At 35.3% G+C, this 27,851-nt stretch overlaps 1 protein-coding gene and 1 pseudogene across 6 annotated transcripts in view; both read right to left on the minus strand.

Moving 5' to 3' along the window:
* Positions 1-27,851, minus strand: part of Cdh18 (cadherin 18) — a 796,539-nt gene that overhangs the window by 264,937 nt on the left and 503,751 nt on the right. The window lies entirely within an intron of this gene.
* LOC117724087 (small nucleolar RNA SNORA17) lies at positions 7,550-7,673 on the minus strand (annotated as a pseudogene).

The following is a 27,851-nucleotide window of genomic DNA, read 5'->3' on the forward strand; positions in this document are numbered from 1 at the left end:
GTGTCATAAAATAAGAACATGCAAGGAGGTGGCTTTTGTTATGTAAGAATATAATCATTTCACTGGTAACAATAAACATGAAAATTAAACTATTTTAAGATCTAGTTTTTCATCTACCACATTATTAAAAATATTTCAACTATCTGCTAATTGATTTACCAAGGAACATCTGTTTATTTCTCTTAAGTCAGGAAGTTGATATTTACTTGCTAATATACCCTACTTATAAAATTTGAGATACAGATATTTAAAATGTGACGTGTATTTGAAAACAAAAGAACACTTTATAATATATGATATTTAGTGAGAGAAGATAGCACATATTAAAATAGATGCACCTCATATTCTGGATTGGGATTTGTTTACACAAGCTAGAATTATATGAAATATAACTCAGCTGAGAAAATGACTCCATCTGATTGCCTGGATGCAATTTTATGGGGAATTTTCTTAATTAATGGTATACACACTGTAGAGTATCTCATGGGCACATTATAATTTCAAGGCAGCTTGTACTGGTTGGTATAAGGGAGTTGCCACTGAAAGCAGTTCAGTAAGCACTGTTCCTTCTCCATTGCTCCTGCCTCCAGATTCCTTAAGTTTTTTCTCTGACATCTCATCAAGGAAGATAGGAAACTATAAGATCTAGTAAACCCTTCCTTGCTCAAATTCCTTTGTTCATGATGTTTATCATAGCAACAGAAACTTAATTAATATTGTATTCACCAGGACTATTATGATAAGCACACGTTTACATGCTAATGTTCAACTGTAGATAAGTGTTTGAAAGGCTGTTATGCTTATGCAGTAGATTTCTCCAAATAGATAGTAGTATAATCTCTGAGATACCCAGAAGCTTCAGAATAACACAAGAAGTTGCTACCAAGTTATGTTAAAATGGGACGAAGCTAGCTAATATTTATATAATAGTATATTGTTATATAAATGTTTCTTTAAAAAATGTTTTACAAAGTTACACTTATTCTCATCTGTAAATGTAGAATACTGACAGAGAAGCATGGTTCAAGTAAGAAATGTCCCCAGAGGTCTCAGACATTTGGATATGTAGTCCCCAGTTGATTGTGATGTGTGGAGAGATTTAGGAGGTGTGTCTTGTACAAGAGATGTGATACTAGCAGTGGGATTTGATTATTAAAAGCCTCACCTATGTCCAGTCTGTTCTCTGCTCAATGCTTTTCACTTAAAATGCAAGTTCTTAACTTTCTGTTCTTGCCATTGTGACTGCCACCTTTTTTTGAAAAGCCCCAGTACTGTCATAAAACACTCTTATCCTTCTTAAGTGTAAGTCCAAATAAGCCTGCCCTTAGACAAATTTCCTTCATCATGGGTTTCATCGTAGCAACAGAAGAGTAACTAATACAAGTTCATTTGATAGGAGTTTGTCTTTTTCCTTTTTACAGTTTAGTTTAAATTCTTCATGTTATGTTTTTGTTATTTATTAAAAGTTAACAATAAGAGTTAACAGTAATCATGCCTGGTACTGGAAATCTATACAACTACACATAGCTAGTGAAGCCATGAATCATAAAAAAGAATAACTACCACTCTATTAAACCAGCCCAATCCCTAACTGCAATCTAAGTATTTGTCCTTAAGCACAGATAAGTGTAGTCCTCACCCCTCATCAAGGAATCTTTTCTATGCAACAGATGGAGAACATTGTAGAAGACCATGACCAATTAAAATAAATAGTTGTGGAGACCAGTTGCAATGAATACAGCCCAAACCCAACTTTTGCACTCAAGGCTCAGGAAACATGGAAGAAGTACTATGAAGGCTACAAAGTCAGGAATTGTCTAATGTGAGATTGTATTACCTAATAATTCCAGGAGTTATATTCAGAAATCCTCATTACATGAATATCTAAACATGATCTGGGAAGGTCAAAAACAAGAATCATGTCAACATGGACAGTGGATAAATCCTGAGTCCCTGACCCTACACACAAAACTACAGGCATGTTAACAACTCTCAGAGTAAAAGAAGTAGTTATCCTCACGGAAGAACACACTAAGTGTATTCTAATATCAAATGATAATCTCTGGAAACAATATGAATAACATTATACAGACTGAGTATATTTTTTGAATATATGTTTAAATACATATATGAGGATGTCAATAATTTGTGAGAAGGGAACCATACCTTTGAAAGAGACCAAGGAGAATTAGATGAGAGGGTTGGGAGGGAGGAACAGAAAAGGAAGAAAGTATGCAAATGCAAATATAGTATAATCTCAAAAAATTAAAGAAGTAAAAATGATTAATAAAAGAAAAAATTTAACAAATTTTAAATAAAAGACTGCTTGGCACCTCCTTATCCTTCTGCTCATTCATGTTTATGTTTAAATAAATCTAAACAAATGATGGACATGGAGCATCTGGTGCTTGAGGTAGCGTGTATCTTCCAGCTGTGCTTGATCCTCAAAACACAATATGTTTCTCAATAGTAATAGCTTAATAATTACAATCCTGTTTAGTTAAAACAGCTAAAACTACATGTTGATTTAATACAACTAAAACAAATAGGATTTTATCATCCCTTATGTAGGCTAAGAACATTTTGTATTTGGAGAGTTATGCTTGCAATAAAAGAAAAACATCGCTTTTGAAGTGATAATACGTTTTTGATATTTTCATGCTGTTTGGGAAAAAGGATCCATTGTGTAATGGCAGAATAAAAAAACCATTATGTTCTTTATGCAGAGAAATTGCATTTATTTAAAGTTTAAGTGTATATTCATAGAAAAAGTCTTTCCTCCACTATTGCTGAGGCCTCCTTTTTATCTCAATAAGGATTTTAAATTAAATTAATGTATTTTCAGAGGAAAAGGCAATAAAGCACAGTTTAAGTTGATGTATATACTTTTGAACCACATTAGTTAATATCAGGCACTATAACCTAGCATCTTAAACTGGAACTCTCTTTAGGTGGAAATTCCCAGGCCAACCTACACAGAGTAAGTCTCTTCCCATATTGCCGTGTGTGAACATATTAGAAAATAAACCTCTAAGTGATTATGTGCTAACATTTGTGGATTAGGGTCCTATAATATTTGTCTGAAATGGCAACATATCATTTATTCAGACAGAGTCTAAATATGGCCTCAGCTTGTCTGAAACTCTCTATACAGACAAATCTGGCCATGGACTCACAGAATTCTATCTCTCCCACCATGTGCCTGAATAAAAAGGATAAGCATAGAAAAGCTTTTTCTAAATTGTTGGTCAGATGAGCCCTAAGATACTCCAAAACATTCACCATTGCTGTCTTTGTTTGAAGATATACATTCTTTTGCTGAAGGTATAACCTACTTTGGAAAGAAGATGTATGTGAATCAAACTGGAACATTCCTGGGACCCTTCTTTCTTTGGACAAGATATCATAGTATCTGATAGAGCTATGCAAGTTGCATAGGGAGAATAGTCTTTTCTAGCCGTGATGTCTAGAAACTAGAAAATATACAGAAATCATGAAAATATTGTAAAAGGAACAATAGAAGTGGTTATATCCTGGCAGTAACCAACAGTACTGACTTGAACTTTTGACCTTCAAAACTGAAGAGAACTCATGATTGGCACTTTAGCCAACTTCCTATGGCAAGTTATGCCATGCAATCTAAAGAAAAATCTATCCCTGCCTTTTTCTTAACTGATATTATTTCTCACTTCATTCTAAAAACTTTGCAGATGCCTGTAGCTTTGCTCCTCATTGAAGAAACATTTTTCATTTCAGAAAAGTCCAGTCATTCAAAGTGTGAAGAAGAAAGGTTTGTGGGGTCATGTATCCCCAACTAATAATAAATATATACTTGAAGCCCTAAACCTATGGTTTAAGGCAGAAACATGGGCTGAATAATGATAAGAAGCAGAGGACAAGGACATCTGCTGTAAGATAGTCTCATTTTATAATAGAAATTAGGATGTAAAAGGTGAGGATCAAAGTGGAAAGGGAAGAGAGGAGAAAGTGAATCCATGAAGAGTTGGAGTAAATACGATCAAAATACACTGTGTGGAAGTTTAAAGGACTTATCAAAATATGTTGGTTATATAAAATCATATTACATATTTAAAAATGTCTCTCAGGTTGGCTTATTATTCTTGGAGAAAAACAAAATTCCATTAAATCAGTTCCCACAAGCATGTGGGTACAAAACTAAAACAATAAATAAAAATCATTACTTAATCATTTGACAATAATTATTATGCACTATCCTACATAGTCTTAGCAAAACTTCTAAAAAAAAACCCACCTAGATTGTTTGCAATTGCATATAAGAATTCTCTGTAGTTTTTCACAAACTCACTTGTACAAGGGGCAAGGGATCAATTTTCATCTGTCAGAGATGCTTCTGATATACATTAAACACTAGGCTTCATATTAGTTAACTTCTAGTTACAAAAAATTTGTTGGGCTATGTCTTTGCGACTTCCCTGGTCATATATGTCTGAAGCCAGGCCTGGACTCACAAGGCTATTTTTATCCCATATCCTACCATCTTTAAGACAATATTTGATAAATTTTTATGCTAATGAGCTGTATTCAAATGAGCAATTGCTTTTGATTGCTTGGTGGTTCTTACCACGTGGAGACAGACCCTCCACAGCAGATGTCAGATAGCCCCCACATCAGATATTTACATTAGAATTCGTAACGGTAGCAAAATTATAGTTATGAGATAGCAACAAAATAATTTTACGATTAGGGGTATTCACAACATGACAAACGGTATCAAAGGGTCGCATCATTAAAAAAGATTGAGAACCACTGCCTTAGTGATCATTCTAATGTGTACCTTATGACCTTCTGCCACTCATACTTGTAATCCCGTGGAAATCAGTTTAGGCATACTGAATACAGCAGAAATTCAGAAACGTGAATGTGATAGAGGAGCCAACGAATGGACAATGAAGGCCTGTTGGCTTTGGGAAATCAGTCCTTTCTTAGGGATTCAGGATGGACAAATGAATGGTATTCCCTGCACATATCTACTGCTAGATGAAGCAACAGCTTCCCGAAGGACCACCTGTACAACCCACAGACTGTCTTCTGTATCCTGGCTCTTTCTAGTTTCTCACCCTTAGACATCACTTAAGATTATTTCACAGACAAAAGTATCTTCCTGTGTGTATGAATAAACCTACCCTTAGCAAGAACCCTACAAAGTCCTGCAAATCTGTCATTCGAAAAGAGGATGAAACAATAAAAAAAAAAACCCAGCTACTTCCAGATCTGTACACATCAGAAATCAGGTGCACATGGGTGTGCTTATTTTTATTTTATTAAAGTCAAATATTTAGAATTATAGCTTTTTTTTCAACCTTTTTATTTGTGCTTGTTGAACTTCACATCATGCACACTAAGCCTACTCATCCACTCATCTCCCTCTCCCTTCATGCCTGCCTTCCGTAAATGCAGCCTGCGCAAAGTCAGAGAAAGAAAACAATCTTGTGGAAGCTGTACCTTATCACAGTGTATATCACTGTATTTTGTTTTGTCCACACTTCTTTGCGTGCAAATGTTTACTGCAATGATGTCATTCGATGGTTTGAGGCCTCTGGCTTCTGCTAGTCTATCAGTACTTGATCCTCACTGGGACTCCTCATATATTCTGTTGTTTCCCTGTGCCTCTGAGTCCTTTCATTTTGGATCTGTAGGATCAGACCCTTCATTCATTCCCATTCATTGATGGGTTAGATGATGGGTGAGCCTATTGAAAGCACTAGTTCTAGGCCTGAGAGGAATCAGAGATGGTCAGATCTCTAGCTCTCACACCTTCAGGCCTATCTGACCAGGGCCACGTCTACCCTGCCGCCCAGGCAAGATGCAAGCCTTGATTTCCTCAGTGCTACAGCCAGTGAAGAACATGGCCACTTCTCCCACTCATAATCCTGGGGAATTCCAGGAATTCCATGTGCCACAGATGATGAAGGAAAAGGGTGGGAGAGTGGGTGTCTCTCCCTCATCGTACCATGCTCAGCAAACAAGAGGCAGGGCCAGATCTCATATGCAGTCCAGGAAAGGTGTGGAGTCTGCTCCTGAGTGCTGCAGCATGTGGTGGGCAGGACTAGCTCTACTGTTCTCATGCCCCCAGTGCCAACTCTCCTAAAGAGAGCCAAGCTGGCAAGGGGCAAAGGTAGGGGACACTGCTGCATGGCAGACAAGAGGCAGTGACAGCTTTTGCATGTTCACACCCTCCTGACTGCTCACCCACATTACTAACATCATGGTCATTTCTACTGTACTGTCTCCGTGAGGTGCAGGGCCTGCTCTCCCAAGCACTGTAGGATATGAGGGACAGGGACAGGTCTCCTGCTCTCATGACAGCATCCCGAACCAACTCTACCACTTGCCTCCTTTTGTGTAGAGGACAAAATGAAGTGGAACAAGTTTCTTTCTGCCAGCAAACAGGAAGCAAACAGGAAGCAAGCAAACAGGAAGCAAACAGGAAGCAAGGCTGGCTCTCACACACTCACCCTTTCAGTCCAGTTCACCCATAATCCTCACATCTAAAACCAGCTCGATTCTTGCTAAGCAGGTGAGGTGTGGAGCCTGCAATTGGTGAAGAGCAGGGAGGTCTCTCCTCCTCTTGTGACTCCAGGGCCAGGTCTCCTGCCTGCTGCAGGTGGTGAGGGATCAGGAGAGTATCTCTCTCCCTTGTCCATGCCACCAGAGGGAGTTCAGTGGTAAAGGCAGCTCCCCAGTGCTGTTTGGGCTAACTAACCCACAATTCCACCAATGTGCTCTTCCAAGTACTACTATCACTGGCTATGGGTAGAGTCAGCTTTTGGGCTCTCATTCTGTATGGCAAGTACTTTCATGATGACCAGGTGAGTGGTAGGGTCTCTTCTGCACAGCCCTCAGAAGTCAACATGTCCCCAGTGGCTAGTTTTTTGATAATAGTCCCCTGATGCTGCACAGCCACCGACCCATATGTGGTCTCCATTGTCAGTACAGACAAGGGCTCCACTATTGTCCAAGGTGGCATTACCAGCTACTCATAGTAGGCTTTTCTTCACAACCCAAGAGCCTATAGTTTTGTCTCTTTTTGTTGTTCCCACATCCTTCTGTTTCTCTTTCTTTTCCATTTCTCCACCATTTTCTTGCACCTCTTAGTGGTGCTGGGGATCCCTGGGTTCTCTCAGAAGGACTAATCTCAGGAGTGCTATGCCCAGCTCATACACTATGGTGCCACCAGGCTGGGGGCATCCCAAGCATGGTCTGAACCACCACCAACAGGTCTAAGGGACAGCAGAGTGGTGTTCATCTCAGGCTCGCTCCCCTGTATATGCCTCTTGGCACCAGTCTGGTGTTTTTTTCAAGCTCACTCCTTCTAGACCACCCAAGTGGCCATTTGTTTTGGGCTTACTGTTGCCTAAAGACTGTGGTTCCAGGCAGGCTTGCTTCCCGCCCTATGGCGCGCCTATCCAGATCGACCTGGACTGGAGTGGTAGTAGTCCCAAACTAGGTCCCTATCCAAGCTCTCTTGTGCCAGACTGGTGGTGTCACTGGCTGACATTTTTCATGAAATGTTAGGATATTGATCATTCAGATGTTACCTGGGTCAGAACACTGAACATAGTCTGTCCTCTCTGCCACCTATTGACTCACATGTGACAAAGCAGTCACACCTGCAATGCCTCAGGGGCCTGGAGAAGTTAGTACAGGTTTTGCTACTACAAAGAAATCAAATTCTATTTCAATATTGGATTTTAATAAGATATATGTAAAGTCTGTTTTAAAACTACAATAGTCACTTTCTTATTTTACCTTTGCATATTGACATGTAGAGGGATAGAGAAATTGCATATCTGGTACATGGGGATTCATTTTTCCCAGGGCAGATAAAAACATTACTGTTTATTCCAAGTGGCCTCTCTCATTCCCAGTCTATTGTTGTACATGTCTCTTTGCATAATATTTGGTATGTCTGTGTGTCTCTATTCATTATCATGAAGATTTCTGTTTAGCCCTTTCATGAGATGCAATGGTTTTTTGATCTCTGCTTACTCTCAACTACAAGAAATCGAAGGGAGAAGAAATTTGGCTTCAACTTTGTAATTGTTTGTGGGATGTGATGATTATCATTCTCCTGACACAGTGGAATGACAGTGTGTCATGAAAGGTACTTTTTTTACAGTGTGTCATGAAGTGAACTTTTTTAACCAGAGTACAATTAGGAAGTTCACTGAGCCACTCTACTGTTGGTTCATTGCATGTATTACATATTTCCGATTCATTCACAAAGAATATATTTAGTATAAGAGACAGGGACCATATTTTCAGAAATTATGATTTCAAACTTTATGTTTCTCTTTTCTATCCTGTTCCTCAGTTAGTGACTTCTTTGGCAAATAGGCAGTGTGTTAAAAATTCAGAAACAAAACAAAAGCCTCCACAAAATAAAGTCTTTCTCATTACTTAAAGCATAAACTTGTGGATTAGAGGTCTTCACTACTGCATTTTAACACAGAAACCAAATCTCTTAAAGACATAAAACATTTTCTCTCTACAGAACTAACCATGCCTTGAGGCGTTTCTATAATAAAACTGAGAGCAATCAGCCTGGAATGGAGATTGTGCCTGGAGAACACATAATCAGTATAATCAAATTATTATCCTGTCAAGAAAGAAATGTGTCCTTACAAAACCCAGCATCTAGGAATACCCAGCAGGCTTCTTGTGACCGTCCAACTTAAAGTTAGTACTCAATGACAGTTTCTCAGATGTGTACATAGGAAGGGAACAAATCAAAGAAGGGATTTGACAACAGAAAACATTTATTATTGAGTGGTGGGAAAGAAAGAGACAATCTATGGTATAACAAGTGCAGGACTAATATAAAGAAAAAAGGAACTCACCCTCAGGCTGGATTTCACTGGAAGGAACTAACACACTGCTTTCCAACAGTCCCGTCTACCATGTTTGAACCTTGACTCATTTCTACCTTTTCCACCTTTAAAACAATCTGTATTTTGTCAATACACTTCTACTCAAAAGTCATAAGTATTGACTTACTATTCTTTAGTTTGATGATCCTTATTATTAAGTTAGAACGTTGCAAATAATGCAAACATTATACACAAAAGCCAAACCCAAAGGTAAGCCATATGTTTATGTTTATGAATTTATTCATATTAGCACTAATAAGTTCTTAGGGTATGAAACTATGACCCTTTATCTAGTACCACCTCAGCCCCCAATGACAATACTTTGAAAATATATGTTGACATTTAGTGATTATAAAACAGGCTTGAGACATGACTTGCTGTCTAAGAGCACTTGCTGCTCTTGCAGAAGAAATTAGTTGGTTTCCAGCAACCAATTGGTGAACCCAAAACCCAGTACCGCAACCCCAGTTTGAGAGGGATAATTCCTTTTGGCCTTGTCAGACACCAGGCACGCACATGATGTATATATAGGTATGTGTGTATATGCATGTATATATTATATATATCATATATTTACTGTATATATAAATATATATTATATACATATGTATATTATATATATGCAGAAGTAAGGTTCATACACAGAATAGATAAATAAATAATTATTTACAAATGATTATAAAAGATGTGAACATTGATATCATGAGAAAAACTGTTTAACTTCCTGTTACATGGCATATTTTTAAAAATAAAAGTTGGATTTAGTTGGGAGAAATGCAAGTATTTCACTTTCATTATCTCAGTCACCTCAACCATCTTCCCTTTCCATGTTCTTATTTAACATAACATCTGTAATTTTAGTTTTACACCACTGTCATTAAGCTTAGCTTAGGTTAGCCTGTCACTATGCTGGCAGATAAGTACTTAATTTGTATGACTTCTCATCTTTATTACTATGCTTTGACACAAAAACAATATTACAACTAGGAAATGTATATTAACATTCCAAATATTTGTGAATAGTATTATCTGTTATTCTACTTCAGGATCATGGTTTTATGAAATTAGCATCATTAATTTTTTTCTCTATTCACTATAGCAATGAGTTGGAATTGCTAAAATTGTCAATCAGTGGAAAATTAAATGTATGAACACACACACACACACACACACATATATATGAATAATATATAGTATTCAACAGCTCTAAAACAGAATTTAAAAATTGGCAGAAAATTGGGTTGTCTTAGAATGTGTCCTATTGAGTTAGGCCATACAATCTCAGAAAAAAAATTCATGTTCTCTCTAATATGTGGAACCTCATCATAAATATATATATGTTTGTAGCAAAAGAACATGTGGATACATAAAAACATGAATAAAGGTACAGGAAAAAGACTATATCTGAAGAAATGAGGAAGGACTGACAAAGGTAATAGACATGAGCTGTGATACAGAATACAAAGCTAATTCAATTTCTAATTCTAATTCTATCATGTTTGTGTGTGTATGTGTGTGTTGTGGTAGAATCATAAAGCTATTGAATATTACAAGTATAAAAGTTAATGTATAATTTCAAATGGCTATTCTAAGTGTATAAAATTTCATTAAGTTGCATATACATTGAGTTTGGCTTTTGTGTCTGATGTTTGTATTATTGGCAGTTTTATTTTAATAATAAAGATCATAAAACTAAAATAAGTCTCTAAAATAAGACTTACTAGGAGCAAGTCTAGTTAATATTCATGAATTTATTATATTAGCACTTATTTACAAAAACATTTTTATTATGTAATTCATATTCTTTAGTTAGACAACATAGCACAATGAGAGCACACACATTGGTTTAAAGAAGTGCTCATCATATTTTCATAGACAGTAAACTCTTAGTGGCATATCTTACTAGTACTCAAACCTTTTAGTAATCTCTGTACAACAGTGTGTACAAATGGATAAAGAATTATCTGGAGTCAGGATGATAGCTTATAAGCCTGAGTCAAAAGTTGAGGCTACACCAAGACTATAAAACTATTGGGAAATAAGATAAATGTCCTATAGTCTTTGGAGAAATGCAGTACTATACCGGACATATTCTTTTAGGAGAATTAAGAATTCCTCTGTAGCACATAGGGAAGAATGCCTTGGTATGACTCTGCATTTTTCTACTTTTCTTAACTCTAGCTGTATGTGCTGCTAGTGATAATTCATACAGAAAATTTTGTCCTAGGCCCTTTTTGTGAAAAGCCAGTTAATGGTACAGAACTATGAAAAATCCATAAGAAGTTTATAATTCTATTCTCTCTGAAATAAAAAACTATTTTTCAAGTTATGGATTTAACTTTTATAATCGTTGAGTCTATAAAAATATTCTATATATAATTACCAAACTTAGACGATGGAGGAATGTTTTAGTTAGATCTACCATAAAGACTGTTTTGACAATACTGAAAAACAATGATTGGGGAAAGTTAATGTGGTTTAGGGAAGAGACTGAAACCCAACGGTCACATCGAAATGGAGTCATTAATGGCTTACATATCACTTCATAGTTGATCAAACCTCAGAGACAAAGTTTGAAACTTTTCAATTCTAGATTTGAAAAGGGTGCATTGTCGTGTGTGTGTTTACATAAACATTTTTATTATGTCATTCATATTCTTCTTTATGTAGACAACATAGCACAATGAGAACACACACAAACACATTGGTTTAAAGAAGTGCTCATCATGTTTTTATAGACAGTAAATACCTGGTGATCTATATTACTACTATTCAAACCTTTTAATAATCTCTGTACAAAAGTAAGTACAAGTGTATGTACATATAAAATATACTATACACATACACACACACACACTCATATATATGTGTGTGTGTGTATGTGTATAGTATATTTTATATGTTCATTTCGGACGAGAATAAATATATAATACACATAAAGAGGAAGGAAAATATTGTATAACCTACTTGTTCTTTATTACATTTAATTTTTCAGCAAATATCCACTAGACATTCTCTACTGTTATTTATTTAAGGAAGGGACACTTGAATTTATAATATTCATTGGATATATGTAATTAAATGAAATATAATATGCATAAATATTATTATAAATTTAGCAGTACTCGTGTATGAGTAAGGATAGGGATAGGCACATCTACTCACATGTAGGCTCTGAGAGTTTATTTTTGGTCAGGTGATCATGACCTTAACTTGCATAAGAATATCAAGGATTATTTTTAAAAAATACATATCTTGAACTTTTCCATGTTAAATAGGTTCAAAGATTATAATGATTTTATGTATTTGAAACATGATTTCTTACTCATTCCATTCAATTTTAATCCTTTTACTCTTAGGTATCAGTTTTATTTATTTGAATTCTCATTATATTTCACTGGTTCACAGAGGACAAATGCTTAGCACATAACTATGGAAAGGTCAATAAAGGGCTTCATATTTTCACATATGAGTGTTTAATGAACTCTTTAATGAGGTACAAGTTAATTTTAAAAAGGTCTAGAAAAGAAGTGAAATGCTTAATTTCATTTTCAACTTTGCCCTTTATATGACTGGGGAATCTAAATTTTCCATGAAATGTTGATTTTCCTCCACAGTTACATTTTTTTAACTTATAAAAACATATATAAAACAGGATGTTTTCTTTGTAAAATACAACTAACTTCCAATGCAATTCTACTTTTTTCAAAATTTTAAATAAAGTAAATAATTCTTTCTTTTCAGTTAATATGCTTTTTGTAATTAGACATCATATTCTTATATTTTTAAATATCTTCAATTGACTAGTAAGTTAATTTTAGTAAAACTAATTCATTAAGTTAAAATTTTCCATGGATACTTTAATAAAAGTTATTTTTGAAAAGAATAAAATTTTACCATTTTCTTTCCTTTCATATAAGCCTTATACTTTAACAATGCTATGGAGACAAACTGTGGAGCAGAGACTGAAGGAGAGGCCATCCAAAGACTGCCCCACCTGGGGTATACATCCAGTCTGCAGTCACCAAAGTCAGTTGCTGATGTGGATGACAGGAAGTAAATGCTGAGAGGAGCTTAATATAGCTATTGCCTGAGACACTTTGCTAGAGCCTGACATACACAGAGGTGGATGCTTACAGCTAACCATTGAACTGTTAATGGAGTTCCCAATGGAGGAGTTGGAGAGAAGACTGAAGGAGCTGAAGGGGTTTGAGGCCTCATGGGAGAGCAACAACACCAATCAACCAGAGCTCTCAGGGTCTAAACCACCAGCCTGGGATCACACAGGGAGGGACTTATGGCTCCAGATGCATATGTAGGGGAGGATGGCCTTGTTGGGCATAAGTGGGAGAGGAAGTCCTTGGTCCAGTGAAGGCTAAATGCCCAGTGTGAAGGAATTGGTGGGCAAGGAGGTAGGAGTGGGTGGGTGGGTGGAGCACATCCTCATAGAAGCAGGAGGAGGCGGGATGGGATAGGGGGTTTCTGGGGCAGAATGGGTAAAGGGGATAACATCTGAAATGAAAATAAATAAAATATCCAATAAAAAATTATCAAAAGCTTTCTTGCATGCTAAGTTTATTTTCCTTCCATAAACATAGCTACACAGGAATGGTAGTTGCTATAATTTTTCTTTTCCATCTCGATTATCTGTTATAGGGGCTGTTCTTCCTTGTAGACTGGCTGTAACCATTGAGTTCCTCACGAGTATACTTGTCTGAAATGGAAAAATATTACCTTGTTCTATTATGTATAAAAGTCAGCTAAACATCTTGGATCTAATTTTCCCATTTACAGGTACTATGTGGAAGATTTTTGAGCCTTTGATCTGGGCAAGGAAAGAGAGTATGTAAGAATCACCTTTGAACAAGGACAGGAATCAGAATTCTCATCACTTCCAAAAAGCTTTGATTAGAAAATAAACTAAAATTGTGCTGTTTGTCGAGTGTGCCTTCTAGTATTCCTCCAACCCAGATTTAAATTACAGCCTTGAAAGAGAACCCTATCATCATATTCTGAGATCTTAAATCTTTGATGCTATAATCATCTCTTGCAGTCATTTAGAATGCAGAAAAGGTAGATGACTTGCTGACTGACACTGAAGACCAGAAGACTCAATCCCAGGGTCAACTAGGTGCAAAGGCTCTTTGTGTTACCTTCAAGAGAGTCTATAGATAATGAGTGCTTTTCAGTAACTATCTACAGTTGTTTAACTAGAGATTAAAATTATAGAGTCCATGACTTTTGTTTATAGAAGCAAACTAGTGTGAAGTCCAATAAGAGAAGAGAAAACCTTTAAAATTTCAAAAAGAAGTCTTACAATGTGTCAGTATAACAAAGTTTATTATCTAAAAAATTTAAAAAATAAAAATAAGTATCTTAGGAGCTAGTGAGATGGCTCAGATGGTATCTCAAAACCATCTGTAACTGCTGTACCAGAAAAACAAACACCCTTCTCTAAATAAATATACACCATGCAAAATATCAATGCACACTTTAAAGGGATATATATATATATATATATATATATATATATATATATATATCCAGAATACCTAAATAGCCCAGATTTGTCAGATTAAAAAATTGACATAAAGATAATATATAAGAACACAAACAGTAGTAGACTTAGTCTCTGTTGAGAGGACTAGGTGTCATTATTGCCATATTGAACTATAAAAAATAAGTGAGAATTTATCGGCTTCTGGCACAATCTGCCCTACCTTCATCTACCTGTAAATCATAAACCTTTATCATTACCCCTATTACCCAACACCATAAACAGACTTCTCACAGACTCCTTCAGGATCTGTCTTTATATTAAATAGAGTCTTTTCCAACTAATTATGGTAATTCCTACATGTAACAGTTGAAGGTTACAACAGAAGCCACCATCCATCTTCAGAGTCATGGAGCCCCGTCCCACGGTATACATCTACAAAGTATTCCTGCACCTAAGGCTGAGGGGACTTTGCAGAAGAGGGGACAGAAAGATGGCAAGAGGAAGAAGATCAAGGAGTTTGCTATAAGACTTGTCACCTGGTGAGAAGCTGTCCCTATAATACCTCATGTTCATGCCTGCCCAAAAGTAAATGAACAAAAATAAAACAAGCAGCCATGACCAACTGAGTAAGAAAAGGTTATAAGGTCTCAACCTTACCCAGAGGACTACAGATAACTGAATAAAGCTTGGCGATGGGGAGGTGACCCTCAGAGCTGAAGTGTATGCCCATTGGTTGTTCAGTACAGATGATTAGCCCTGAAAAAATACTTACAACTAACAATACGCAGATTCAGCAGGCTGTATTTAGGAATAGTTATTACACACAGTAATAAAAAGAGAGTTCATGAATTAAGAGAAGAGTTTGTATGGAGGAAAAGAAAGGGAAACTATTTTAATTCAATTAAAATCTCAAATGTAAACAACAAATTCAAAAAGAAGACAAATTATTTTTGAAAAAAAATATTCTAAGCAAAGAAACAAGAACTCCAAACTTAGAATATGTGGAAATTTGTGTAACTTTAGACAACTTTTGCTTTATAATGCTTGAATATATAGATGATACAGTAGCTGGCTTTCAGAAAGTTTTGGGGAAAAAGAGTCCATGATAAATAAATGTAATTTTCTCAGACACCTTGTAATGAAAATTAGACTAGAGTCAAAGGGAAAATTAAAAGTTAATATGACTAAGTCATGCACACTGAAGTAGATGACTAAGAGGCTTTTAGTAGGAGTTACAATAATCTAAGTGACCAAATAGGAGGACAGCAACATCAGGCCAACTGCCCCACCTCATAGAAGCCTTATAACAGTGGTTTTCAACTTGGGAGTCATATGTCATATATCCTGCATGTCAAGCACTTCCATTATGGTATATAAAAGTATCAAAATTATAGTTATGAATTATCATCATAATAATTTTGTCATTGGGGGTGACTATAATATGAGGAACTCTATTAAAGAGTCTCAGCATAAGGAAGTTTGAGAATCACTGCCTTAAAGAAACATATATAAGGCAAGATTGTCATTTTATATTTTCTTGCTTCTAATGGGGCTATTTTTTTCCAGACCAGACTGTGAGGATGGCTTCTAATAAGAATACTCTTTTATCTATTTCAGGAAAGAGATGCCATGACATCCCATAAAAAAAGGTGCTAACTGAGGACAAAGGCAGCTTCTTGATAGTTGTGGAAATAAAGGCAGTTCATCATCATTAACAGTACTAGTGATAGCTACAAGATGGGAGAGTACTAGTGATGATAAAGGATAACAGGCATCTGACAGGCAAGGTCAATAGCTAGCATATACACAGTCAGAGATGGACAGAAGGGAGCTTCAGTATTCTGTAAATGGGTGGGCAGTATATGAGTAGTGCACTGTTCGCTCCTTGAATGGAAAATGGAAAAACTTAAAGAATGTATGCCCTGTCTCGGATCAGGTCTGGATACTCAAGTAACTAACTATTCCTATAGAGATTATACCAGCTTCTTTCCCATTTTTACCACAGCTTTATAAAATCCATAGACAAGGAATTTCCAATACTTTCCCCTCTCTTGAATGTCCTTCTTTTTATCTGGAATTCCTCTCAAATTTCATTAATTTCTTACTCTTCTTATAAAGTTTGAATAGCCTTTGCATAGTTACAAATGACTATGGCTTAAATACCCTGGAGTTCCTCCCAAATTTCATTAATTTCTTACTCTTCTTATAAAATTTGAATAGCCTTTGCATAGTTACAAATGACTATGGCTTAAATACCCACAGGTGTGAGACAAGAAGCTTAGAGCAAATGACTATATGTGATCTTTAGAGACAAAAAAACAAAACAAAACAAAACAAAACAACAACAACAACAAAACAAACAAACAAACAAAAAAACCAAAAAGACGTGTATATTGCCCTCAGTCTTTGAGTCTTGAACAACTAGGCTTTGAAAGGCACCACCCATTCTAAGAAAATCCCTGCTCCAAGGATCTAAGTCATAAATCAGTTAAATCATTATTTTCAACTAAAGAGCTAGCTACTTAAGAAGCAGATAATGAAAACATCACCTCTAACATTCTTTATGCTTTATACATATAGAAAATATGAATTTCCTCTCATTGTGCCATATCAATGTTACATGTTCTGGAGTGCTAAATACTGGCAAGAACTGAAAACTTGGTATTTCCTCCCAATGTTGTAGTGAGAGATATTTATCTGTGCCTACCTCATCCTTGACTTTGGATGTGTAAATGTTTCAATGAGATTTCCTTTTAAATCATTTTTTTTTCTTATGAGATTGTAATGCGAAATCTTGGATATTTCACATATTACCATACTCTCTTTTACCGGGGTGTAGTTATGTTTTAAGTGAATGATGATGTTGAAACTGTCATTTGATGGCTGGAAGAACAAAGTGTGTTCATTGCTCAGTTCATTGCTCAGTAAAATTACCAGGAACTTCCTTGAGTAAAAGGAGACAATGTCACTAATTTTGGAACACCAAAGTCTAGGTGGAAATGTTCAAATAACTTCTAGTCATGACAGTTAAAATCTTATTTTATGAATTCAGCTCCATTCATTCTACCCATCTGCAAGACAGCAGAGAGAAAAAAATAACCCTCAGCTCTTAGAAAAAGCAGCAAGAGTTATGGAAAGATACATAGGAGATGGTAGATGTTCTGTAAGAAACTTGAATAAGTAATATATAAGTCATGAGTGTTAAACTTCTGAGATCCAGAAGATTATCTCAGTAATGCATTAAACTGTACATGTATATAACACTACCATAAATTTTATGTGCTCCCATTCTGATAGGATGCTGTTTTAGTCAATAATTTTGATGCATAAAGAATACTACAGTACATTTTTAAAAATAGAGGAACTTGTATACTTTCATCTCTAGTATGAAAACAATATGGATGTGATTTTATTATTCCCCTGTCTTGTCTTGTGTGATATGAACATATACAATCTGTATGTGAGTGTATGTATGAGTTGACATACACCATAATACATGTAGAAGTCAGAGGACAAACTTAGGTATCAGTCATTTCCTGACAACTTGTTTGAGAAGGACCAATATTTAATCATCAAGACCCACATAAAAGTGGATTCTTCTAATTAAATATGGGTCCTATTTCTTGCATAGCAAGTGCCTTAACAACATGGTCCCCTCCCCAACACCCTGGGAGGGTCTTCCAAGTGATAGTATTGCACTGGAGTATGCTTCAAGATACCAGGTGGATATATGTTTTAACTTAGCAATTCTCATCTGGAAACAGATGCTAAAGAACAAACTGAGCAAGAGTTTAATGGTGTTTATGAAAATGAACAGCGTGAATTAAAGTAGAAGTACCTGAATGTTTTGTAAGTGCACATACAGGAACACAGTGCAGCCGTTAAAGGACTGCATATTTTTAAATGGCTTTTCCAGAGCTGACTATGTATGAGTACCTATGTTTGGACTAATGAAAATGGTAAGAAAAAACATGGCATCAGTTTCTGCTTAAATGGGTAAGAGAAACCTAAAACACATGCCTTGTAGTTCCTTCCTGCTATACCTCTTACAATATGCTGGACAATTTATTTCCATTCTATCCTCTAAGTGATTCAATTGTACAAAGGGATAAAAGAATTTATTATGTCCATGAAAAAAGTCAGAGCTGATAAGAATATTATACATCTTAACCACAATCACCTTATTTGTAAGTTATACAGTCAAGGTAATAAATAATAGCTTATTTATTGGTTTAATTCTAGGTTAATGTTGTCTTTTACTCAAAAGAAGATTGCATCTTGTCACACAAGATAAGAATTGAAATTTGGTGTATTTTGTTTTCATACACTCAGAACTAGCAAATTTTCTAAGCTTTTAAACAATCAACATCCAAAGGTCAAACAGCAGAAACAAAATAAAACAAAAATAGAATGTGCTTTTAATGTTATTCAAGTTCTCCCACTGTTTATATCTTAAAACACACATTATTTGTATTTTTCTTCTTGAGCAACTAATGAAATATATACGTTAATATAGCATTAGATTTTCCTTTAGATCTAATGGATGGTGTGGTGCTTTGAATAAGAATGAACCTCCATAGGCACATAGATTTAAATACTTAGTCACCAGGCAATGGCACTATGCTGTTGTTGGAGAAAGTGTGTCACTAAGAGTGGGCTTTGAAGTTTCAAAAGCTGCATCAGGGTTCCAAGTCTCTCTTTTGCTGCTGTCTGTGGATCTAGACGTTAAAATCTAAGCTCCCATGTCTATGTGTGTGCTGACATGCTTCCTGCCATGACAATAATAGATTAAACCCCCGAAATTATATGCAAACCTTAGTTAAATTCTCGGAGAGTGGCTGTGGTCATGGTGTCTGTTTTACAGCAAGAGAACACTGGTAGAGAAATGGTATTCTAGCCTATTTCTTTTCATTAAAATTAAATTGATCAATATAGCTATTGATTTAATCTAAGCAAGATTAGCTAGCAAAAACAAATGTGATGTTGTGAAAAAGGAAGTTTTAAAGGGGTAGTAATAATACTTCAAGTGGATAGAAAACTTGTGTTACATTTTAAGGGAATAGCAAAGAGGAGAACAGTTTAAAAAGTAACCATTGACTGCTGACAAAGACACAGTTGAGCCTTTGAACATAGGCTGACCTTAGAATTCTTCTATTTGTAAGGAAAGGTGAAAATGGCTGGAAAGTGGGACAAACGTTTAAAATGATGTTTAACATTTGCTTCTGACATCACATATAATACTGGATAAATTTCCTGTAATGAGTTCCTAATTATCATGATGGAGATAAAGTAAACATAAATATGAAAATTGGTTTACTATGAGCCTAATGCAAAGAACATATACAAAACAGCCACGGAAGTGCCATGAAGAATGTTTCCATGATATAAACAGTGGCACCATTAGGAAAATACAGAAATACTGAAACACTGAGCCTCAATATAAAGAAAGGGAGAGGGTTTAAAGGTATTCAATCTGGATATTTGATTTGTTGGATTAGTTCCCTTTTAAAGACAGAGATAGATCTTCTGGAGTTGAGTCTCTCAATTTTAAAGTTTTTTCACCAAGGCCTCTTTTCAGTGCTTCATTTCATGTCCTGCCTATGTTTATCTCACAGAGGGTTTGATATCTTCTAAAAGTGGGAGCAAATTGTTTTTGTTTAAATATATATTTCTCAACTGGATTTGGGAGAGATTACAATTCATATTATCATGAGTCCTCATGGATTGCTTTTGAGAAGCATTAAATGACTAAGAGTGTATTCATATATGTGGGATAGAAAAAACATGTTTTTACAATGTAGCATGAGCTAGAATCCAGCCTGTTTTGCAAATATGACCATACAAATCTTCATCTTATTTCCCCCCTCTCTCCCTCCATCCCATCCTTCTTTCTCTCTCTTTCCTCTCTCCCTTTCTGTTTGATCCTCCAATTGTATCCATTAGCTACATAATTAAACACAATTAGGTGGGAACAAGAAATGAAATAAGTCTAAAGTTGCACCTTGGAATCTTGGCTGTGTTCGACACTAAAGTATATTAAATTAGGTTTTATTTAAATTATGCTTCTGAACAACAAATACAATCCACACATACTGAGGTGAATGCAAATTGGGTAATTTGAAACAAGAAGAAGCATTTTTAGAAGCCTTAAAATGAAGAGTAATTACACTCATTTAGATTACCATCAAATCTATAGGATTCAAATTTCAAGCGAATTAAGCATTAAAGAAGGATGGATTTATCTGACAGCTTTTGAAGAGCTCCTCTGATTTGCAATATTTTTGGTTGATATGCATGTATACAAGACCAACTACTTTGAAAATGAAGTGCAGGGAATAATGTCAAGAGATCAATTTGGTGCAATCACTGTTCTGGACTTAGCATTGCGCAATGAGCTACAGTAAATTACTGAAGTGCCTCATTTTGAAGGGCACATTAAATAGCATTTAATTATATCTGTTCAAAACATGAAGGGATTTTAATGCAAAACCCAAAATATCTAAAATTAGATTGAAGAATATGTTGGAAACATTTCCACGCTCACAGGGAACTGCAAAAACACTTGCTGTTGATAAAGATGCCATTTATTCTCAAAAAGTATATCCAGGGGGGTTAGTGACTTATCTATTGCTAATCTTACTCTGAGCTCCTATTGACTCTCTTTGCTCTAATTGTTGACATCTCAAACAATTTCTATTTACTCTTGCTTAGCGTGATGCCTATAGCTCTACAGGGAGCCCCTTTGAATTCACACACTTAATTACTTCCATCTCTCTAGGGAAGTGTTAACTCTGGCAGAAGGAGAGGGGAAAGAGTTTATTAAATGGTGCCATAAAATAGACAGTGATATTGAAAGGGGCTGTGTATGAAAGGACAAGTCAGAAGAGGCATTCTTTGGAAAAATATTCTGGAGGGGAAGATAGCATGTCCCCTTAATACCTTATTTTCACACCAGGTGAAGGTTATCTAGATATCTAGACAAACACTGTATCATTTTATGTCTTATCTAGCTAGTATTGATTAAAGGTCAATACACAAGATATAAACTTTTTTTTAAAAGGTCAGGTCAAGTACAAAGGGATCTAATATGTATAAAGATGACATCAGATGCTCCGATTATACTAGTTTGGTTTTGATTCAACAATCTTACTCAAAAGCAAATTAAGTCTTCTGTCCATGTTCTCCAAATCCCTTTAATTCCTCTGCTGTCATCTACTCTGATGAATGCAACATTCCATACATGCTTATGCTCTCCTGTATTAAAGTCATAATAGATTTCACCCTGGCAAGCAGAGGTAAGTGATCTAGAAACATAGAGTCATTTAGATGATTTTCAGGTGTGATTTCTTTTCATTACTTTTGCATGATCAACACTTGTTTCTGCACATCACATGGCATAGGTCTTACAATACCAATTTCCTCACCATTGAGAAAAGCATTTCATATGCAAAAGCATAATCTTCCTAATGTTTTCTATTAGTTTTGGTTCTTTTTGAAACTCTGCCTCATGATTTCTCTGACAAAATACTCTGAATATAGGGATATTCTATTATTTTATTTTTAAGTTCTGTGGATTTATTATGGCTATAAAGGTTCAATTATATGTGTACCAGGAGTCCTTTTGCAATGATAGCATTATTAATATTTTATGTCTTTAACTATTTAACAGAAATATGTAGAAAAATGTTTTGATTTCTCAAGACCATCTAAATATTAATGTTAGAAATAAACTGTCAAAGACTAACTCTACTTACTGAACTGTGGATGGAACAAGATAAATTTCTACATCAACACTCCCCTCACAAAAAAACCCTTAACATTATTCAAAAAAACTTATTTAAAATAATTTGCATGATTTTATTATTGTGTTATGACATTTGGACTCATTAAATTGATGGTCTCAAGGCACAAAAATAAGACTGATAGCAATGTCTGAAAGGTCTGCTTCCTATTACCTTAAAACTAAATAACAGACATATAAGTCCCATCACAGTGACTACCAATTGATGATATCCTAGAAGATTTCGTTTCTTTATCAGCATTCATAGTTTTCCTATAATTACAGGTTTGTTTCATTTCAAAGAATGAAGAAGAAAATGAATTGTATTTTTTTCTTATCTAGTACTGGGTTTTCAGAGTTGTTTCATTTTTCAAAAGCATATAAATGTAATAATTATAATGAGAAAAGAAGTCTGAGTTGGTGGAGACAGGACAATTCCATTTATTATGCAGAACAGATTTGGATTTGGTCATTTTGAGATGTTCAGAATTCTCAATGGTTAAAAGATGACATTCTGTGTGTTCAGTACCATGTCTTAACTAAAAATATTGTATTTTTATAATAACAATGGTTTAAAATTACATATAAACTAGAGACCAGAAAAATAGAAGGTTTAATGTTCTGTTCTTAGTGTCAAATATATTTTCTAGTTGAGCTGTATCGTACATGCAAAAATATATCTCAACTTATGAGTTCATAAGAATAGACATGGTTTTGCTGAAATGTTTATTTTTATAAATATTAAACTAATGCCATTGCTTCATGCTATGCCACATTATTATACTTCACAATAGTCAGCTACTATTCATGGCATTTTTGTTTAAATTTCATTTGACTGTTTGAAACATGACTTAAGGAACCAAATTTGCATCATGTACTTTATGGACCATAAAGCGTTTATTTCTTTTCAAGGTATGCTTCATTTTATGTGTGGTAAAGCATGGGTTGTCAGCTGAATATATCAAAATGTATAATCTTTAAACCTTTTATGGAGAATTCTGCAAATAGCACATCTTTTCCTATATATTTTCATCTGACAGTCAATGGGAAACTGAAATTACTGCTACTCTTGGAACCTATATTCTGCTACAAATGTGAAAATAAATTTTTCATCAAGGTTGTTGGCTTGAGATCATCCTCTGTTATAAAAGAATGTTAACAGAATTATTCTCCCTCATGTTTTGACAATTTTGACAGGTGAACTTTTTAGGTCACTTAAACTCTGTTAATTCAAAGGGATGGAAAGAATGGAATAGGAGCTAAACAATCCTGAATAAAATAAGAGGTTTGAAAAAGTCAAGGAACACTGCCTAACACAGCAGAATTTCACCCTGGAGGCAAGTTCTCATATCAACTTGAAATCTATCGTTTATTTTGATGCTAATAGAAGTTATAGAAAATAGTTACATATTCTTTAAAAATCATCTAAATGTAATAATTATAATTTGTCTCATTATTATGAGTACATAAAATATAAAATGAAAAAAAGATCAAAATTTTAAAATCTATAATAAATATTTATAGAGTTTTGAAAGAATATATGATTCAAAAACAAAAGTATTTAGGGGTTCTTTAATTTCTTCTTGTTCTTCTTCTGTCATGGACTGCTCTGCCCCACGCTTGGGGGCCAAAAACATCACAGATTGCTCTTTCAACATTGGAACCCGCATCATCAAAAGCCTTGGGGGCTAATTAGCTAGAGCCCACACTGCCCCAAGCTGCTCCTGTCCACGGGTCAAGGTTCAGCAAGAGAGAGAGAGTGAGAAGGGACATGAAGAATGGAAACCAGATAGAGTATGATTCAATCTTGTTTATTCCTCAGTCTCTCTTATTCTCTCCAAGTCCCTAGTTCCTAGCACCAAGTCTCAAGTCTCGAGTTCCTAGTCCCTAGTGCCTCCAAGTTCCAGGTTTCCAGCTGTAATACGTCTCAAGTCCATGTCCAGGTTCCAGCTGCTAGTCTCTTTCCCAGTTCCAAGTTTTCTCCAAGTCCTAAGTCTCAAGTTCTAATCTCCAGCACCTTTCTTCTGTCTGCCTCTTGCCTTTTATATGTCTCACTTCTAAGTCAAGCCTTTAAGTCATGCCTTTAATTCTTGTCTATAAATCACACCTTTAAGTCATGCCCTTCATTCTCACACCTTTAAGTCTCACACACCCAAGGGAAAATCCTGGGTATCTAAAACAAGATGTTATCAGAGTGTTCTCAGCTGCTGTAGGCTGTTGTAAACAAGTCTCTTGTCAGGGTATATGGCTCAAGATGGCTGCAAGGATGATAGCCGCCTTCTGTAGGCTCCCCAAATTCTTCTTGTTCTTCTTGTTCTTGTTCTTCTTGTTCTTGTTCTTCTTGTTCTTGTTCTTCTTGTTCTTCTTGTTCTTCTTGTTCTTCTTCTTCTTGTTCTTCTTCTTGTTCTTCTTGTTCTTCTTGTTCTTCTTCTTGTTCTTGTTCTTCTTGTTCTTCTTGTTCTTCTTGTTCTTCTTGTTCTTCTTGTTCTTGTTCTTGTTCTTCTTGTTCTTCTTGTTCTTGTTCTTCTTCTTCTTCTTCTTCTTCTTCTTGTTCTTCTTGTTCTTCTTCTTCTTCTCCTCCTCCTCCTCCTCCTCCTCCTCCTCCTCCTCCTCCTCCTCCTCCTCCTCCTCCTCCTCCTCCTCCTCCTCCTCCTTCTTCTTCTTCTTCTTCTTCTTCTTCTTCTTCTTCTTCTTCTTCTTCTTCTACTTTTTCACTATAATCTATAGTGAGCCAACATAACCAAAAGGAGTTTACAGAAGAAAAAATAGACTTTGTCTCATAATTCTACAGAAACAGTCAATAATGCTGAGGACAGTGTAGGGCATGGTAGGAGACAACTAGAACTCCAGAGAGCTATCTATACTTATAAGCAAGAAGCAGAGAGAGCAAACTGAAAGTCAGTCAAGATTCTCAAAAATCAATCCCCCAAAGACAGATTTCATCCAACAAGTCTCATGCCTTCAGAGTCCATAGCTCTACAAATACCACTACCAAGTGCTTGATACCTAAACCTATGAGGGACATTTCTCACTCAAAGCATGAGACAGAAGGAGTGGCTCAGTGATTAGGAAAACAAGGAACACATATAAACAAATTATGTTATTTATAAGAAAATAGATACCAAAAGACTAGTAGTGTCTTTCTAATCTCCTGAGATATTGAGGTTGGTAAGCACCTTGGGCACCATTCTTTATACACAATCAATAAAATGTTCAGTTTTAGTAGTTAGGTAGAGAGAGTCATAGAAAGTTATTGATGAATGAGCATGCAATTTTAGCTTTGCAAACAGATAAATATTCTGAAGTTTAATATAAAACAATATGATTGTATTTAACACAGAGAGGTAAACTATTAAAGTTGGCTTAGATTTAAAAAGAAAACTTGCCTTTCTTATAGAGGAGGGGACTCCGTTCCCCAGTACCACATCATAGGTCACAGTTGCTGAAACTCTAGCCACAGGGGACTTGGTGCCTGCTTCACACCTCATAAGCAACACACACCCATGCAATATACATATGTAAATGTAGGAAAAAATCTCAAATGCATAAATAATAAATAAAATTCTTTTAAAAATAGTATTTGTTGTATATCCTTTAATGTTCTTTCTTATTTTTTTTTTTAAATTTTATTGTGTATAGCAGGTATGGTGTATGTCAGGGCTCATGTATAGAGATCACATGAAAACTTATGGGAGTGTGTTCTCTTTCTACCATGTTAGCTCTGGTATAAAACCTGAGTTATTATGCTTGGCAACAAGGAATTTTAACCATTCAGGCATCTCACTTGTACAGTTATTTGTTTGGGTTTATTTGTGTGTCTGTGTAGTATATGTCTCAGTGTATGGTGTATTGCATGACTTTCTGTCTACAGTCACTTGTTTCACTGTGTGTATAGGGCAAAGTTTGACACTGGGTATCTTTATCTATCACTTTCTGCCATGTTTGATACAAAGTGTTTCTCTGATTCTAAAGATTGACATTTTGACTAGGTTTACTGGCCAACAAGTTCCTGGTGTTTTTTCTGTGTCCACTCACTCAGAGATGAGTGTATTATCCTCCTGTTCTGCGGTATTAGAGATTTGAACCATGGTCCTCAGGTTTACATGGCATACACTTTATCCACAGATCCATCTTTCTATCCCCCTTCTAGGTTCTTACATTACCTTATTGCCATTTTTAAAAAGATAATAATTTCTAATAACTTTACACATTCCATATTTTTATGTTCTTAAAAAAATCAAAGTTCCCATCCGCCCTAAGGATTTCATCAAACCAAATCCACATGATCAAAATATCCATCACAGCCATTTTTTTCAAAATAATCACTGAAAAAAGTTATTATTGATGCAGAGTGCAGATTTCAGACATTATAATATATTAGCTTATGATAGCTAATATTTAAGAGTTTCAATACATAATAGATTTTGTTGTCCTATTTAGGCAAGTTTGAGATAAAATAGCAGGTAAAATAAAATATCAAATTATCACTGCAAGGGTATGAATTCATCCTGTCCATGTCATTTTTTATTCTCTAACTCATTACATATGACCAAAGGATATTTCAGAATCATGACTATCTGGTTAAGAGAATGTATTTCTGTGCAAAACAAAATCTAAATCCTGATGCAGATCTACTCTGTAAGACATCCCATGATATGGAAAAGTGTCACTTCTTCACCCTCTTCCATTTCATAAACAAAATGTATATTAAAACCATGGGATCAGACTGTTGTTTATGAACCCTTACAGCATTAAAAGCACACTCCAATCTGTTTAGTATTAGATGCTAGTTTGTATAAAGTAAATCAGATTGTCATAGGTCATGATTCCTTTATAAAAGGTGGTTAAACTGCCAAAGACATCCTTTCTAAGAGAAAAAAATAAAATAAAATAAAATAAAATAAAATAAAATAAAATAAAATGTTCTTAGTAAGATTAAAAATGTCAACTAAAAAATCCATCAGTATTTATTATTCTATAAAGATAGCATGCTTTAACCAAGAACATTGTAGTGGCCAAGTTTAAACATCAACACTCCAGGCTTCAGGACCTTCTGTGGTGGTAGGAGACACTAGTGAGACAAATACCCTTTCAGTGAGTGAAATCAATGCTCTATTACTTGAGCATGAGGGATCTTTGTAAACTTTTCCATTTCTAAAATAAAAAGACTACAGTTTTTGTGCTTGTTGTGAGTTAATTGGTACAAAACATACACAACTCACCCGGAGCAGTGGGAACTGTTCAGAAAGCACAGTCATAGGTGTTGTTAATGAACAATGTACTGCTGTTAACTTCTCTTCAGATCAGTCTTAACAAATAATTTTATGTGTTATTTATAGAATCATTTAACACATGAAATAAATGTGATATAGAAATACAACAAAAGTCTATTCCACTAAAGAGGTATATATCCTCTTTATACTGTTCTGTCCCCAGAGTAGTTCACGGTGTTTCACATCAGTGGGTTTGAAAGAATCATGTGGGCATTGTGTGGGGACCTTTTCATTGAATCTGAAAAATCAAAGCTATTTTGGTAGAACTCTAAGACATTTAGTTTCTTTTTGCTTTCTGATTGTTTTCTGGAGTTTCCAGTCCTCAAAATCGGAAGTGCTGAGATCTTACAATTAATATTTAAGTATCTGTGTTATTCTGGAAATCT

Source organism: Arvicanthis niloticus, chromosome 19 (genome assembly GCF_011762505.2).
Source record: "Arvicanthis niloticus isolate mArvNil1 chromosome 19, mArvNil1.pat.X, whole genome shotgun sequence".
NCBI lineage: Eukaryota > Metazoa > Chordata > Mammalia > Rodentia > Muridae > Arvicanthis > Arvicanthis niloticus.